The sequence below is a fragment of the Mustela nivalis genome (genome assembly GCF_964662115.1).
Source record: "Mustela nivalis genome assembly, chromosome: 8".
NCBI lineage: Eukaryota > Metazoa > Chordata > Mammalia > Carnivora > Mustelidae > Mustela > Mustela nivalis.
Genome location: NC_139027.1, coordinates 47838971 through 47857150, shown reverse-complemented (window position 1 = coordinate 47857150; position 18180 = coordinate 47838971). Strand labels below are relative to the sequence as shown.

At 38.6% G+C, this 18180-nt stretch overlaps 1 pseudogene across 1 annotated transcript in view; it reads right to left on the bottom strand.

The window, feature by feature from the left end:
* The window catches only part of LOC309870623 (RIB43A-like with coiled-coils protein 1), a 171049-nt pseudogene extending 165830 nt beyond the window's left edge, over window positions 1-5219 (bottom strand). Inside the window, exons 1-3 of the transcript in view lie at window positions 5193-5219; window positions 2419-2536; window positions 913-1032 (exon numbers count right to left, since the gene is read on the bottom strand). The product of the transcript in view is annotated as an RIB43A-like with coiled-coils protein 1 (transcript). The remainder of the gene's footprint in view (window positions 1-912; window positions 1033-2418; window positions 2537-5192) is intronic.
* Between the last annotated feature and the right edge of the window lie 12961 nt (window positions 5220-18180).

Here is an 18180-nt window from a genome sequence, read left to right as displayed (position 1 = left end):
CTCAGGGTCTTTGAGTTAAATTGATTTTCTAAATCCTTCCTTTGAAGGGGTTTGCAAGTTCTATAGATTGTTCTGGCCAAACAAGCCTAGGGCCTGAGCCAGAGTCCTTCCCTTTGTTCAGTCACTGCAAGAGTGACCGTATTAAGGCACAATAAACATACACTAAATATTTTATCTTTGCTAATATCCATTGTGGGTAAGATTGCAGAGGCACACACTTTGCTGGAAGCAATGTGAATTGGTTTAGTACTTATAGAAAACATACATAAATATTCTGTCAAGAAACATAAAAGTGTTTATTCTCATTGACCCAGTAATTACACTCCTGAGAATGTATGCTAACTAAATAATTTAACAGATGGCAACACTGTAGACAATGTTAGGCTTTTTCAGATTGCAAGAAAGAGACACATTCAGGTTACATAAGGAGATGAAGCCCATGATAAGGATGTGGAAGCCCAGAAGACCCTCTTCTCAGCAGCTGGGAAGCCTGGAGAGTTTCATGACCATTCTCAGCAGAACCTCTAGGTGGGCCAGTAACAGCCTTCCTGGTCTGACTTTCAGAAGGCCACACCATTGCTCTGCCTTTGACCACCTCAACTTCCGTGTCTGGCATTTCCTCTTGCAGAGTCTGACATTTCTGCCCTGAAAGTGTGCCTCGCTCTGTTTTAACTCATTACTCACTTACAATAGCAAGGCTCTTTTGACAGCTTATGATGGGCCGGTCATGGTTCTAATAACTTAACATGTTATAACCCATTTAATTTTCACAATTCTCTTAAGAAAAAGGTATTTTTATTATTACCATTTTATCACTGGGAAAGTAGGGCACTGAGAAGTTAATCAATGTGAACAAACCCCCCAGCTAGAAATAAGGACACTACATTTCAAAACAAGGCACTTATTCAGTACACTGTACTGCTTCTTGGAGGATGACATGGTTGAGAGCATTATGTATATACTGAGCAACATTAGCACTCGCTTGGAATGTAAATCTGTCGCCATAAACCAGATTACTCAAGAAGAGCATGTCTAGAGAAAAGAGGGACAAGAAGTGAGTCTTGAAAAATGCCAACATTTGGAGTTACAGTAGAGGAGATGAAAGAGGGAAGGAGACTTGAAAGGAGGAGCAGGTGAGGTAAAAGAAACACTTGGGTGAGTCTTCTTCCAGGAACTAAGAGAAAAGAGCATTTCAAGAAGGAGAAAATTGTTTTGAATGCTTATTTTATATCACATAAGATAAAGAGAGAAATGTGTCTATTGGCTTTTCAACAGGGTGATCCGTAGCACCTGGAGTTCTGTCTGTGTAATGAATACAGAGGCCATACTCGAGTAGAGATAAGGAAATGGAAATGTTGTATGCAGCAACTCCCTAGGCATTTGATGGTGAAAGAGACTGGGAACCTGGACTGGTAGCTGGAGGAGGAAGTGATAGCAAGGGAGGATGTGTTTATTGTTTGTTTTGAATGGAAGGGAGAGATGGGGGGCAGGGAGGGGCAGAGAGAGAGGGAGATGGAGAGAATCTCAAGCAAACTCCCTGCTGTGTGAAGAGCCTGACTCAGGGCTCAAATGTCAGGACCCTGAGATTATGACCTGAGCTGAAACCAAGAGTTGGATGCTTAACTGAAGATGAATAAAATAGAAATGTGAGTGAGAAAGGAATGATTGCTATTTCAGAATTTTGGAAGACAAGAGGAAATGGGAAGCAGAGCCCAGGTAGAAGTTCTTTCTGTGTTAGGAGTAACGCTTTCTCCACTGTACTACAGATGAAAGGGGAGGTGGGTGTAGAGGCAAGAATGGGAAGGTGAGGACTGTAGTCTTCCTATGTTATCAAGAACACATGAAGTGAAGCCAGCCATCCATTAAGGATGGAAACAGACACTTTAAGAAGCTGAGGTCAAAGAACTATAGCAATGAGGGTAATTAGCAAGGAAGTGCTAGTAATAGGAGTTAGTGTTCTGTTGGTACGGTATTTGAAACCAGTATTTCAGCTGTAGTGCCTTTCTCCTTCTGTCAAGATCAGGGCTATGTTCTGATAATTGGTCTTTGAAAATTTTGTTAATTAATGACATAGCATGAGGAGGGAGGTAGTGTAGGCTCCAGGAACCGGGGTGTTCTTGGTCTGGAAGTTGTTCTGAAACGTGTGCACATCTCTTGCTCTCCTGTAGAAATGATCAACAACGAGGAGGAGACTGAGCCCATTGGCCGTTGGGGTGCGTGGGAATCCAAGGAGGGAGCACAGGACTCTGGCTCCAGTTTGAGAGCCTCTTATCCCTCACCTGAAAGTCAGACAGAACTATGATACACTCTTTGTTCACCAAATTTCTCTTGGTTCATTTTTTTCCTTTGAAATACATTTATGTGTGTAACCATGTTTTGAATTCTGGAGCTACAATTCTAGTCTAGACATCGCTTTACTGGCAAACTCTGAGTGCCATGTCAGCGTTTTTGCTCCCCTGTCTCCTTCAGGTGCATCCTGTACAATATTTTCAGGGTAACATTTCCAAGACCGCATATGTATCACATTCTCCAACATCTGTGACGATTTTCAATTTATGTCAGAATGAAACTGAATTTCTCTGGCCTGAATTCAAGGCTATCCATAATCTGGATCCAGGCTGCCAATCCAGTCTCATTTTATAGTCCTGTATATGACATTCTCATAGTGAAGAAAGGCTTGGGAGGCAGCCAGCTCCGAGTATGGAACCTGCTTCTTTCTTCCTATGACCATGAGAAAGTTGCCTAACTTCTATAAATTGTAGTTCCTCATATTTAAGGTGTTTTTGTTCATTGTCTGAGATAGTTTCAAATATTAAAGGAGTTGATGTATTTAGAGCATCCCACAGAGTTCCAGGTACATGTTTAGGTCTAAAAATAGGACTATTCATTGTTCAGATTGCTGTTTTTAGTAACTGGGGTATGGCATTTAATTCATTTACTGTTCATCATGGAGTTTAATATCTATATTCTCTTTGTATAATTATAGGTAGACACTGAATATTTAGGGTTAACATTTAAAGTTTTCAGAGTTGACTTTTATTTCAACATATTTTTCAGGAGGATCTGAAAAGTTGATTAGAGTGTTGCTCTTTCGGAAGTTTGGATTATATTAATTAGCACTCCAATTGAAATTCATGTTCTTAAAGCCTTTTAAAGTGAATTCATATGTATTCTCTCACTTCATTTGCTCATTCTCCCACTTATTGATTTGTTCAACAAGAATTTAGTGAAAGTCTATTTTGTTAGGCACTGAAAAGGGTGCAGGGAACAGGAAGAGTAAGACAAGGACCTGGCTGAGATAGTGAGTTGTCCCCAAATATCTGCTGTCCATTTTTCTGTGGAAGAAAAATTTTGAGCAGAGCACATGTAAATAAAGATTACATTTCCTAGTCTTTTTTGCAGCTAAGTGGTTATTTGACAATGTTCTGCTTAACGTGAAGCATATTAAAATGATGGGTGACACATTTCCAGAAACTTCTTCATAAGAAAGCTTGAGGATTCTCTTTGCCTTTTTCTCCCTCTCTTAGTTCTCCAAACAGCAGTTTAGATTGTAGAGTGATGTCTAGGTCCCCATCATGTACCATGACGATGAAGGCCATGCTCTGGGTAATTGGAGATCAAAGGCTGGAAGCAGGTTGTTTAAAGACATGCAGAAAGCACCTTATTTGTCCTGGACTGGCTATTCCTGGACTATGTCATGGCAGAGAAAGGATCCTGTTTTATTTAAGCCCATATTTTTGGATCTCTATTACTCAAAGCTGAGCCTAACTCCAACTGATACCCACTCCCAGCCTTTATTCCAAAAGCTTACAATTCATGGGACACACGTATTTACATGGAAACTAATTACTTACACCAAGAGGGCTTAGGAAGCTGAACTTATATTACGTTGGTTACAAATGGATTTTAAAGTTTTGTTTGTATTTTCAATCAGTAATTTGAATACCATTTTGAGTTTACTTGTTTCTATAGAATGCCAGTCGGAATAATTGACGAAAAGATCTTTAAACCGAGTTGTTTACTTAAAAGGATCATATTGGCAATTTAAGAAAATGAATGATACTTGTTTTAGTATTATTCAAACATACCTTAGAAGTAATAATTTGAATATTTTGGTTGCCCATATTACTGAGTAGCTTTGACTGTCAATACTGTGAAATTAGTTTGTGTCTATAGTCACATAGAAATGCAGGTACTGAGACATGAACTACATTCATAGCACAGCCTTAAAAAATCTTTTAGAAAATCAGTCCCTTAAATGCTTAGCCTGTATAAAGGTTGTAAGTGTGGCTTTCATGGTACTTTTCCCTCCTTGCCTGAAAAATATTATTTTATGCCATTTAACTTAAATGCCAAATACTTAATTAGCATTTGTATAAATATTTTCACTCCTATAACACTTAGCTCTTTCATTTTCATTTAATTCTGTTCAAAGGTTAATTCCTTTTTTGCTATTTGCTCAACAGTGACAGGTAATATATGGTGAGTTATAGCCATAATTATTATTAGGAGAAATTATTTCTTTTATCAAAAGTACACATAGCATTAATTTTTACCTTATTCTAAGGATTCACTTTAAAAATTTATAATAAATCTCATGATCACTTTTCAGGTAATATTTGCTATATATCACTATTACATAGTGAATGTGAGTAACTTATAAGACCATCTTGAAGTGGCTTCAAAATGAGGGCAGAAAGGAGAAAGTTGCATATTCAAAGTAATTCTTTTCGTAAGCTTATTTTTAAAAATTTCAGGAACTTCAATAAACTATTAACCACAGCTTTATCATAAACTCTCACTATTAAATCTATTAATAAAAATCAGAATTCCATCTCAAAAGACTGTAAAAATAATCCATTATACAATACCTATGCGTATGTGAAAGGTAAGTTTTCACAAGGAAACAAAGCCAAAATCCAGCACTACACCCTGCACCCATTTCCCTATCCTATTTTGGGAGCATGTGCTTAGTCAGTTAAAGGTATCTACCACCTGATATTTGTGCCTAATAAAATTTGGCATGGAAACACCTCTTGTTTCTGGGCCCTTTGCTCAAAAAGTTCAGTGTGATAATTATAGTACCCTATTCTCATACTGGCTATGGGTTTAGCTTTGTGACTGCTTAAGGCAATGGAATTTCAGTACAAGTGAATACAAGCAGAATTTTGACAAGTGCTTGTACTTCATACCTTGCTCTCTTGGAATGCTTCCACCATCGTGTGAAGCAGGTTAGGACGAGAGAGGGGTCTAGCCATCCCATCTGGACTTTGGCAAGGTGTCAAGTTGGACCATCTAATCATAACTGAGTATCCAGCTGACTGAAGCCAAATAAGGTAGCCCATGCAGAACTAGTAGAAGAATTGTCCATTCGAGCTACAGAATTGTGGGAAATAATAAACTACTGTTTTAATCACAATTTTGGGGTGATATGTTATGTGGCAATAGATTACTGATGTAGCCTTTAGTTATGTCAATCCACTCACCTGTGAGGCCAATTACTTCTAGATAATGCAGTGTTGAAGAAGACCAGTCAATTCTGTGGGAGTAAGCCCCTTGCAGCACAGCTTTTACATAAAATGAGTTCCTTGGTTGGAGGCAATGCGTTAGAAATCACTAGTCTAAAGTTGATCTTCTTTTAGACCTCAGATGGTGGTTTTGGCAGAAATATTGTCAGCAAGAAAGGCAAATTCATTTCCCATGAGGATGGATCACCCTATTCTCCCCATGATGAGGGGCATCTAATATAAATGACATAGGACCCAATCATCCAGGATAACTGATTTTTTTTTTGTATCCATAAAAATGAGTCATTCTTGTTAAATAAGCTAAGTAAAAAATAAGTTCATTAAATGAGATTTTAAATTAACATTGAAAAGGGGCATACACACACTTTTTTTTTTTTTTAATTTAAGATGAACTGAGGAAAGTGTTGACTTTGTGTCATCTCTTTCATGTAACAGAAAACTGAATCCAGAGTTTTAAGAATCTCTCTACCCACTCCAAAAACAGTATCAAGATTTGGAAGTGGAATATTAATATACAGGATAAGTAATTGTAGTTCTTAATCTCAGGTAATGTTTGATGGGGAGACTGTGTTTATCATGAGGGAATATTTCATAGTGGGCTTATTTCATAGAGGCTGAGGTAAAGTTTCAGTTATCATTGAGTTGTCACAAAATTTAAAAAAAATATTCTGTCACAGCAAGGAAATTCTTTGGTCTATCCCTGTGTCTTGATTAAGTTGCCCACCAGTCATGAATAACTGGATTCTAATCTGGCAAAATAAACCCAGAAACTAGAAGAACTTCCCTTTTCCATTGTGGTGGCCAGAATCCATCTCTGTCATGTCATCCATCAGAATGTTCTCTGGCATGTCAGTCAGTAAAGGAAAAGCACCAGATATATGAAACGTTTCAATAGTTGAAACAGGTGGCTGATTCGTGAATTGACATATAAAAAACTGGACAGTGTGTCTAGAGGATTTCGCATTCGAATTCCCACCGGTCCAAAAAGCTAATGTAATCTAATGCAAAAATATGAGAGAAACAAAGACCTAAAGTCTCTCTTCTTCTCCCTTCTCATTCCCTCTATATAAGAGATCAAAGAAAATGCAGGGAAACACTGATTTTTCATCAACTCAAAGTCATATGCCCTTTGGGGTTGCACAGCCCAAGAAATTCCAGTCTTTTACTGATTGCTATTCTACCTTTTATCAGTAACTTTGACACAACTTTCAAAAGTCATTTGTGAACATAGTGCCTGCTAGTTAAAATTCAATCTGGGAAATCATACGGTGTTGAGGCAGTTCAGAAGAAGGAAACTCAGAAAAGGCTCTGTATTCTTTTTACATATCACCAGAAACAGTGGAGCAATGTGGCAGAATCCAACTTCTTATAATGCTATGCTTAGCCAAGCTATGATCTTTGTGTGAAATATATTCTAGGATAGGCAAACACTTAGGAAATAATAGCATTCACAAGCCCTTCCTGAATATATTACTGAAAGACTAAGAAATTAATAAAGTTTAAAAACTCAGACGTGGGTGGACCTGGTGGAAAGCAGGGACGGACAAATGATAGCCAGTAGGCTACATTTCGCTGTTGTTGGTTTTTGTAAATCAAATTTTGTTGGAAGGCAGCCATACCCATTGTTTATGCATGATCTGTGACTGCTTTGACACTAAAAATGTAAGAGTTGAGTATTTGTGATAAAGGCCATGTGGTGCATATAGCCTTAACTACTTACCATCTGGCCAGCCCTTGATCTAGTCCAACATCTGTCATGTGGACTCTGGAGGTTCCTTCTGGTTGATCCAGGCCCCTCTTCCAGATGGACCATCCTCAGACTGACTTTTCTCACTCTTGGTCCCTCTTCCTTGTCCCTCCTCCTCTTGTCTCTGGTTGCTGCAATTCATTAAGCTTTTTGATCTGAAGACTCTTGTCTTTATTTAACAATTTGTCATGTGTTTATTTGATTTTTAAAAAATCTCTTCTTCAGAAAACCTAATCGTCTTTAAGATAAATGAGAAGACATACATCTAACAAGGTCCTACGCTTCTGCACTATTAGGGCAGATGAATTATTTTTGTATTTTTTCACTAACTGTCTGGAAGATTTTGTGTTACTTAAATATTACTTGTCAAATTTAATTCATAGATCCACAATGAGGAGAGTATTGCATATTTTACTCCTCCCTTCTTTTCTCCGCTTCTCCTTCCCTCCCCCCTTCCTTCCCTCTTTCCTATCTATATTTTAAGAAACTGTTATTCTGGGCTCAAGTTTTATGTATCCAGTGTTTGGTTTTGCAGGGCTTAAAGACTTTGTTGGATTTAGGGGTTTAAAGGCAGGCTACTTTGAACCTCTTTCCTAGAACTCTTGTCTACTAAATATCAAAAGCAAATTATATTTATTATATGCCAGACACATAAAGCTAAAGGTTTTATACACATTAGTTATCGCTACCTATTGTATCCCTACAGAATAGGTATTATTATTATCAGGCTTACTTTGTAAATTTTGAGAAGGCAACTGATTTCTTTTTTTTTTTTAATTTCTTTTTTATTTTTTTATTTTTAAAGATTTTATTTATTTATTTGACAGACAGAGATCACAAGCAGGCAGAGAGGCAGAGAGAGAGAGGAGGAAGCAGGCTCCCCACTGAGCAGAGAGCCCGATGTGGGGCTCGATCCCAGAACCCTGGGATCATGACCTGAGCTGAAGGCAGAGGCTTTAACCCACTGAGCCACCCAGGTGCCCCCAGGAGTCTTTTCAATTGCGCTGAGGGAAGAGGCTCCTTTTATCTCTTTTTTCTGCTTTCATGTGCCTTCCCTGTTGCCCCCAGCCACCCTGGTGCCCCAGCAACTGATTTCTTGATAGTCACCAAAGCCATGGAGCAAGGATTAAACCCAGGCTTTCCTTTTTTCTGTTGTGTTTTGATATGGAGGGTGACATGTATCATATTCTCTCATTTCAATCCCTCACCTTACATAGAGGAAAAATAAGACTCAGAGAATTAAGTGACTTTTTCGGAGGGAATTCCATTAGGGACTAATGAGGACTGGCATGAGTCATCTCATGACTACTAACTTTGTAACTGTCTTTCAAAGATTGGAGGTGTACTGTCACATTTTGGCCTTAGAAAGCTATCTATTTTTACAGCTGTGGTTTCTGTTTATCTGTGTGATCCTGCTTATGACATGTCACTGGGAAGCACTCATAATGCTTCCTTGTGAGTGGGTAAGTCTTGTGTCTAGTTATTATATAGGAAGTATTTCATTTGGCAGGGTACCAGTGACTATCTCCTACTTGGGAAGTAAATAAATATATTTTTCATGGTTCAGATGCTTATGTAAACCCATATTGTCTCCGTGACTCCTTGTGAAAGAAATATTAATTTAACTAAGAGTGCGCATGTTTCCATGCTGTTACTGCTTAATTAGGTTCATTAGAGTCTTGGTTGGACTATTTACTATGTCATGGTTTTTCCATGCTCAAGACAAAATATGTGTGGGCAGGCAATTCATTTGAATGGCCATAATATGAATTTGGAATGCCTAGGATAATAGGTCCTTTTTAATACACTGCTAATAAGTCATTGTAATTACAACTCAGTGGAAGATCTTGATAACACTGAACGTGGAGGGATTTTTTGTTGTTACCGCTGTTCATAATCTCTCATTTATTGTTGAATTTTTAAGTTTGTATTGTTATTTTTCATATACTTACTTGGTAAATTACTGAAGCTTACATTGCATGTAGGAGAGATGTTTAACTGGATTTCTGCTAGTATATTCTAGGGGCTAACTATATATTCTATGGCCACACAAGCCATAGGCCAACAAGTCTGTGGATCTAATCTGTTCCATTGCTTATGTGAAACAAATTTTGTTGGAAGACTACCATACTTATTCATTTAGGTGTTGTCTGTTGCTGCTTTTCTAAGAGTTGAATAGCTGTGGCAAAGATCAAGAGCTCACAGTCTCTAAAATATTTATTCTCTGGTACTTCACAGAAAAAGTGAAGTGATCTAATCTATTTAATAGATTATAATAAGAAGGTGTTAAGTGAACATATTTCTGATTGGTCAGGCAAAATTGAAGTTTCTTTGGGAGACCACATCATCATCCATGAATTGCTCCCTGACTGAATTTTGTTGGAAGGAAAATTAAACCTTTTTCTTCATTCAGAGCAATCATTGGACTATGACCTAGAATGTCCTTGTACCAAATTGCATTTTATGTTATGCTACTGGTTCTTTCTTCTTTTAAACATTGAGCCTATTAGGTTAAAGTGGACTGTTAAAGAGGAAATACATTCATATACTAATGTTATGTATGTCTCCTATGTAGGGCAACTGTATAATTTATAGTTCCAACTGAGACTCTTTTGAAGGGGACCACTGACATGACTGGTGTAAGTTGAGATCATTTGCTGACCCTGGAACAGACAGTTGGCAGAAATCCAGTTAAATATCTCTCCCCTCCATAGTTGTTGTTTCAAGTAATTTATATACTGAGATATTTTGTCACCAGACTTATATTTCATATCCTACTTTTCTTGGAATTATCCAGTTCTTTAACCACCTTTGATTAATATACATTAGAAGAGAAGTCTTTAGAATTATTATAGCAAAGCCTTTTCTTGAAGTCTTGTGTAGGAACTCATTCCTTAAAGCTCAGGCAGATGGAAATGATCTGTTTGTAGAAGGGACAAGGGGCAGGAGCCCCAAATGCTCAGTTCCTTCTTCTCCTCTTCTTAGTAGTCTCTGATCCACTCCTGTGAAGTCTACAGAATTCCGAGGAGCATAACTCAGAAACTATTGAATTCTAAGAAAATAATTCAAAATAAGTTTGAGTCTCTCAAATGCCATTCATTGCATTTAGAAGATCCAAGGCTCCCACTAAAAGGAGATGCCAAGACATGGGTGTCATGAGCTGTATTACAGAAAATTCTAGAGAATTGTCATAACAAGAACATCCTGCAATCTTAGTTGCACTGAAAATATAGTTGTGAACATCCAGTACCTGTTGGATATAGCTGTCGGTGCTGTAAGGATTTGGTAGGCAGGGCAACTAAACCTGGCTACTCCCACATCTGCCTTAACCTTGGAGAGATCATTTCACTCCCCTGAGACTTGTTTTTTTTCCCTATGTACTGAATCTTAAAATACTTTCTGAGAGTCCCCTCCTAAGGGTAGGGTGGAGGGGAAATACTTATTGCTCCCAAATTCACATTTCATGGGTTTTCGAAGTTAGGTATCAGGTTTCCAGAACACTTTGGCAATCCTAAACTGTTGTGCATTTCTTTTAGATAGTAGGATGACTTGAGTGCCTGGTGTGGACACTCACCATCAAGTCAGTTATACAAATAGATGAAGATCTCAATAAAAAAAAATTAGACATTGTACACTCCTAAATATGTCTTAGGAATCACATATGTGTTTGGTACATAAATTATCCTGCATCTATATAAGCAGCCTATGAACATATGGGTTACTTGGAAATTGCTCTGGATTTCTTTAAAGCTACGTTTGCAATGCTTTGTATATTACTCCAATTTTATGATGGACAGTGCTAACCCTCTGTCATTAATGTGTTGCTGAAGCCTCAGGGAGGGATGGAACGAAATCTGTAGCAATTTCTAAGGCCTCGAATAGCCTTCCAGTGTCTCGTTTCTCCACACATGAAGTTTTCTGAAGTGTATCTCCAAGACTCTGCATTTTGATATCAGTTATTTATGGGAATTAACATGGAGAGATGGAACAGCAGGTCTGTGTGGGATGGTGGCAAATTGGAGTCTAAAAATGAGTGACGTTTGTTGTAATGAGGTACATACATTTGAGACAGAGGGTGGTAGAGGCAGAGGGAGAGAGGAGAAGAACATAATATGATCTGGTTTATTTAAAGACTTCGGATGAAAAATAAATCACTCAAATATGCTCAGGTAGAAGGTCTCCTCTTTATTTTTGTACAAATGTCTTGTCATTCCAGAAAGACACAAATAAGGCAACAAGAGAACATAATATATTTAAAGGAAAACCCACTATTTATCTTTTATTATAAGTCCTGTGCTCTCGTTTCTGTTATACCCGATTCATCTGCGTCTATCTTGCTCGGCTGGATCCAGATATGAAGGCAGCGGGTGCTGTGTTTTACTTCAGAAGCGAAGAAGCCCAAACAGATAAATTTTACTTTGCCATAAACCTGGACACCCCGCTATGGTGTATTTGTTACTTATAGGCAATTTACAAGAGAAATTAAGCTCTAATCAGTTGAAAAATTACAACCAAATGGCAGGTCTTTATAAATAGTATACCATGGTAACTGTGCTGGGATTATCTAATTCATTAAGAGCAATATATAAAAGAGGACAGATCCTCTCTTTAATTAGCTAATAACACTAAACTCTCAAGTGGGTGGGCAATAAACTTCCCAGGTTGATTACCTAGTGTTGTATGCGTAATCACTGCACTAATGTGAACACTCTTGCTGAATTGGGGTTCTCTTTTCCTTTGAGAAGACTAAAACATTGATGGATGTCTTTGCCAGGAACTTTTCCTTGAATGTAGTTCTATAGAAGAAGGAATAAAACTAATGTGAAATTGATAGTACTGTAAGTACTTGGCCAGATAGAGAAGTCAATGGCCTAGATGAAGAACTTCTGAACTGAGAGGGTTGCAGAAAATGGCTTGCTCTCTTGAATGGCGTGGTGGTAACGGAAGACCGATACAAAGAGATGTCTCCGAGGATTCTTGCTATAGACCAAGCATTTTGCATACAAGCCTGTGAGATGAATACCATTCTCACGTCTGTTTTACAGGTGAGGACATCGAGGCCTGGATAGATTAGGTGCCTTGTCCCTGGTCCCACAACTGGAAAAGGACATAGCAAGGTTGCAAACACAGCCAGTCTGGATCCTCACTCAACAACTCTGTATCTTGAACCACCACACCAGTAGTTCTCAAATTTTAGTGCATGTTCGACTTCCTGGGACATCTCACCAAGACGCTGATTCTTATGTAGTTGGCTCAAGATAGGGCCCGAGATTCTACATTTCTAAGGTGTTCCTAGCTGATGATGATACTTCTGGTATCTGGGCACACTTTGAAAAGTGAGGAAAGACTACAGAGCTTGTGGCCACATGTGAAAGAAGGAGGAGACATTTGGTCATCTGGCCAGAATGACAGAGGTGAGCAGTTTCCTTGAAATGTGCTCAGTTGACTCGGGATCTGTAATTTTCCAGGGTTGAATTTCCTCTTCTTTAAGTGAGGACCCTTCTCCTCACCTCACAGGTGGGATATGAGTGCGAAGACAGCATGAGAAAGCTCCAGGAGGCAGCATTATGGCTGAACACTTCCTACCCAACGCTTCCTACCCATTATGACTGATCTCAGATGGGAGGAAAGCTGGTCTGTCTGTGCCTCAGAAAGGGGCAGGGAGGGTGGGAAGGATGGGGAGAAAGTGGGGATGGGAAGAACAAACAAAAGTTAAACCTTTTCTCTGCAGGGCATTTTAGAGCACATTTTTTCAAAGTTTTCTCATGATCTTCAGCAGATCTGTCTCTAGCAGTTTCTAAGCTTCCTAATCATACTCCTTTTGCACTTTCTGGGAACCTGGAGTGGTTTTCAGAAAGAAGGGAATTTTCAGAGTCCAGACTGGCCAAAGTCATGGGGCTGCTGGGAAGTAGTTGCCTTGTGGCTCCCAATCTCCCTTTTAAGAAAGGAGCAACTTGGCTGGCACTAAGACCTCGAAGACAGTCAGGACGGTGATAATAAAAGTAAATTCTACATGGCAGGGCTTCAGTGATCCATCCAGCTCCCAAAATAGAAAAACTTATGTTAATATTTACAAAACAACAGCTACCATTTTGAAGGGTTTTCTGTGTACGGTGCTATAGTGAAGGTCTTCTAAGTTTTTAACCTACAATAGGATGACTTGCAACTTACCTTTTAAATGGGAGGCATATAAGTATCACAGAGGGGAAGCAATTTGCTCAGATGGCAGGCCCATGAGTAGTAGAGCTGTGGTGTTGCGGGGACAGCTGTGTCCCGAGCCCACACTCAATGGCCTTGCTTTGCTGCCTCACTGCAATTATAAAGAATGATACCTAACCAGTGCTTTTCAACTCTTATTTTTAAAAAGAAAGATATACTGAACCCATTCCCCAAAATTATTATCCCAAGTATTTGGGGTGGGACTTGGGTATTTATGCATGCTTGGGTATTTTTTAAAAGCTCCTAGGTGATTCTGATGCACTCGAAAGAGTGAAGGTCACTGCCTTCCGCTGTGCACGGTGGGGTACAGATGGCACCGTGCTCACCTTGTTCACCGTCTTATTCATCTCCATGGCAACACGGGCCCAGATAGAGGCCCCTGTATCCTCATTTCATCAATGGGAAGGCCACAGAAAGCCGAATGGACCACACAGGAGGGAAACCAGAATGCAGGTCTTCCCATCCACCCTCGGGAGTGCGTTTGATTATAAAAATGCTGCCTCCCGTCTCCTAGCAAAATTAGAACTGGAGCTGAAGTAGACAAAGAATTTTGTAGGAAGGGGCAATTTTTTTTTTTTTTATTATGTTATGTTAGCCACCATACAGCACATCATTAGTTTTTGATGTAATGCTCCATGGTTCATTATTTGGGGGTGGGGGAGAAGGAAGAGGCAGATTTTAGGAGGTTACATACATCTGCCCAGCTGGGCTATTTGATTTCCACTTTATAAAATCAGGGTCAGAAAACTGAATGATGAACATCAAGAAATAATGAGTTATAAGCACCAACTTCTCTGTTTTTCTTGTCCATGAAATGGGGGTAATGGTGGGCCTTATGGGGTTGTAAGATACAAATCATACATGTGTGAGAGTGTTTTGAAAACTGTAAAACACTCTGTAAATATAAAACACTGCTAAATAGACAAATCTTTTAATAGCGAAATCTGTGAGAAAGCAATCTTGGTTGACATAACAAATTTAGTTTCCTCTGTTTGAGGCCAGAAGAAGGCTAAATTCAAACGGGAATTCATTCCTTGGCTTTGCTAGATTAAGGTAGCAAGTGTAGGTGATTCTTAAGCTTTAGTGGCAGCATTCATTATGATAGCAGGATTTAGGTGTCGGTGAAAATGGCTCTTGCTTTTTTTTTTTTTCCCTCAAAGTGGGTCTTCTCTATTTCTTTACTCACTTTTTAAATTGCTTGGTGGCTGTTCTGACCAGATGTCAGCATGTGAAAGAAAGAAAAAAAGTAAAGACAGAAGAGAGAGTATCTTACTCTCTAAAAACCTTATTATCAGTGGTGCTGATTGGTCTCTTAACGCCCACCCTCCCCTCTGTAACCTTGCTTCACATTGGCTTTGATAATCATCTATGTCTAGATAACCCCTGTATTCCAGTTTCCAGCCTGATCTTCTGAGCTGTAGGCCTGTGCATTCAGTTTCCCACTGGAATGTCTTCCAGGCTGCCCTCACTACAGCTAAAATTCGACATATACAAAATGCAACCTAACATCGTCCTTTTTTTTTTTTTTTAAAGATTTTATTTATTTGACAGACAGAGATCACAAATAGACAGAGAGGCAGGCAGAGAGAGAGGAGGAAGCAGGCTCCCCACTGAGCAGAGAGCTGTATGTGGGGCTCGATCCTAGGACCCTGACCTGAGCCAAAGGCAGAGGCTTAACCCACTGAGCCACCCAGGTGCCCCCAAAGACATTTTTAATATACCTCGCTGACCTATCCTGATGATTTCTTGACACACACCACCCTTCCTTCCACTCAGTATTTAAATTCCATAAACTAGGTTTAGTTTTGTGAACACCTGCTACCTCTTCATCCCTGTGCTGCTTCCTCTATCAGGAATTGTTTCTGGGCTCCTTCCTGAACTGCCTTTGCCTGGCTTGGCTCACCCACCCCTTCCTGGTATGTTTGTATTTCTTTCCTAAATTTCTCTGACTCATTCCTGTCCTGCACGGGACACTGTACTTCCATCCCACACTCTACTTTCCTGAGGCTCTCACTCTGGGTTGTAATTGCCTGGTTACTGACTTCATCTCTTCTCTGTCAGAATGCTTTCTAAAAGCAGAGTCTCTCTTTTATCTGACTTGTGCTGCTGCTCAGTCCAGTGCCTGGCACATGGTGGGCATTCAACTATTTGCGGAAAGTAATACAAACATACCAGCTGCTGCAAAATGAACATCCTGGCACTAAGTGTAGCATTTCTGCTGAATTATTTTACTTCAACACTAGGTACAAATATCAGGCATTGAAGGTGGAAATAAAATTTAGGGCCGGTGAAGAAAGTGATTTTATTATTGGAAAATTATAAACTCTGAAAATCCTGAGGAGCCAGATTTAACAAACCTATTTGGAGACGTTTACGTATCCTCTGTCAGTTTGGGGAACAGGTTCATCAATTCTTCCATCTTTCCCATGGTTCTGTTGGTCTCAGTTTATACAGTATTATAAGGGTGTTCTGTCTTGAGCGGTATTACAAAGATGATGCATACAAATGATTCAGATCCTGTATCTGGGGCTTGGGATTTTACGTGTGTAAATCCACTGCTCATAAAAGGTTATCGTCTTGTGCTAATTCCATTTTTTGGAAAGGATAGCCTCTTGTGTACTTTGATCAAGGAGAAGCAAATGGGATTTGGACGTGGACAGAGCCGATTTTAATCTTCTTCTCTCGCTTATTCTAGACATGAGATCTTCAGCAAAGTGTTTAATTTTTCGGTAACTCAGTTTTCTCATCAGCAAAATGTAACACGAACCACCTACCTACCTCACCGAGCTGGATGAGGCTTACATGGAGTATGTAATAGTAGACGGTGAACAAAATGTGCTTCTTTTCTCTGTAGATTATATTAGTTTTCAACCCAGTGGAAAAAATAGTCTAGCTTTTGAGAGTATAATGTGCCCTTGGGCCAGCAATTACTCATCCAGGAACTGTACAAAAATACTCCTAAAGATATTCAATATGTATGTAAAAATATTACTCTTTAAGCATCATTTTTAATTCCTTTTGTAGGTTTAATAAGCATTTTAATGAAGTATACTACACATACATAACAGTGCAACAATTAATAAGTGTTTAGCTAGTTGAATTATTACAAAATGAACACGTGTATTTAGAAAACATTCTCTTGCCACTAATCTTACAGTCGCCAACCTTACACTCCTTTCCAAATATAACCCTTAACATGCAACAAATAACATCAATTACTGTTGCCTACTTTTGAAAGGCATGCAGGAATCCTACGATCTGTACTCCTTGTATCTGGCATCTTTATCGTTCAGCATTGTATTTGACATTGGTGTGATAACTTTTTTGTTGTATGTTGTGGGATGCTGCAGTATATAGCAGTTCCTTCAACTTCTAGTTGTAGAGAATTCCATAGCATGAATGGAGAAAAATGTATTTATCCATTATATTACTGACAGGCAACTGGGCTTTTTCTGGCTTTTGGCTGTTATAGATAATGCTGTTATGGCCATTATCGTGCATGTCTTTTGATTTGTGTAATATACATTTCTTTAAAACATTGTGTAATAGTGCATGGTTGTGGGTCATATACATGTTCAACTTAAGTAGGTTTCCATAGTGCTTGTACTGTTTAACATCCCCAGTAACAGTATGGGAACACCAGCTGCTCCAAACTCTGCAGAAGCTTGCTATTACATCTTTCTAAATTGTAGTTTTTTAAGTGGGTTAGTAATCTCTCATGATCATTTTTATATTGCATTTCTACAATGACTAACACGGCTGAGTACTTTTGAATTTCTTCTTTTGTGACTTAACGGATAAGTCTACTTGTTCACCCCCCCCCATTGATTGCTTTTTCTCTTCCTGTTGATTTGCAAGAGTTCTTTATAAATTCTGTTGTAAGGCCTTTGTCAACTATATTTATTGCAAATATGTTCTTCCACTTGATGTTTTGCCTTTAAACTTTCTTAATGGGTTCTTAATTTTAATGTGTTCCAGTTGATCAATCTTTTCCATAGTGCTTAGTGCTGTTGAATACATCTTTGCTTATCCAAAATTTATGAATATATTTTCCTGTTATCTTCCAGAAAGTTATTACTTTACTTTTGAAATTTACTATAATTAGCTTAAAATTGAATTCTTTGTATATGGCTTGTGATAGGGGCAAGCCTTTCCTTCTTCACCTTTCCTGTCCAATAGTCAAATATCTAATAGGTGCAGCTCAGTTTAGAAAAAGATTGTTCACTATTTTCACTGTTGTACTGCGCCACCTTTGTTACAAATCAAGTGATCATAACTATCTACAACTTACAGTTTTGATCTGTTTATCTGTTCTTGACTCTTGACTCTGTAGAGCCTGACATTATATATTATATATGGTGTTTGTGTGTATGTATTTATTTAATAAATGTGAATACAGTAAGGCATAGTTTACTAAAAAGATACAGGATAATTCTTCTAGGTTGATTCAAGTAGCATTAGGAGGACAGATACCAGGCATTTGGAGTGAATAATATCCAGATCCAACAAGGTGAGTTTTTGTCAAAATAAATAACTTTATGATACATCTTGATATCTGATGATTTAAGTCTTCTAACTCTGTTCTTCAAGGATTGTCTTGTCTGTACCTGGTCTTTTGCATTTCCACATAAAATTTGAAAATCAATTTGTTAATTTCCACAAAAAGTGCTATGAATTTTTAGTCAA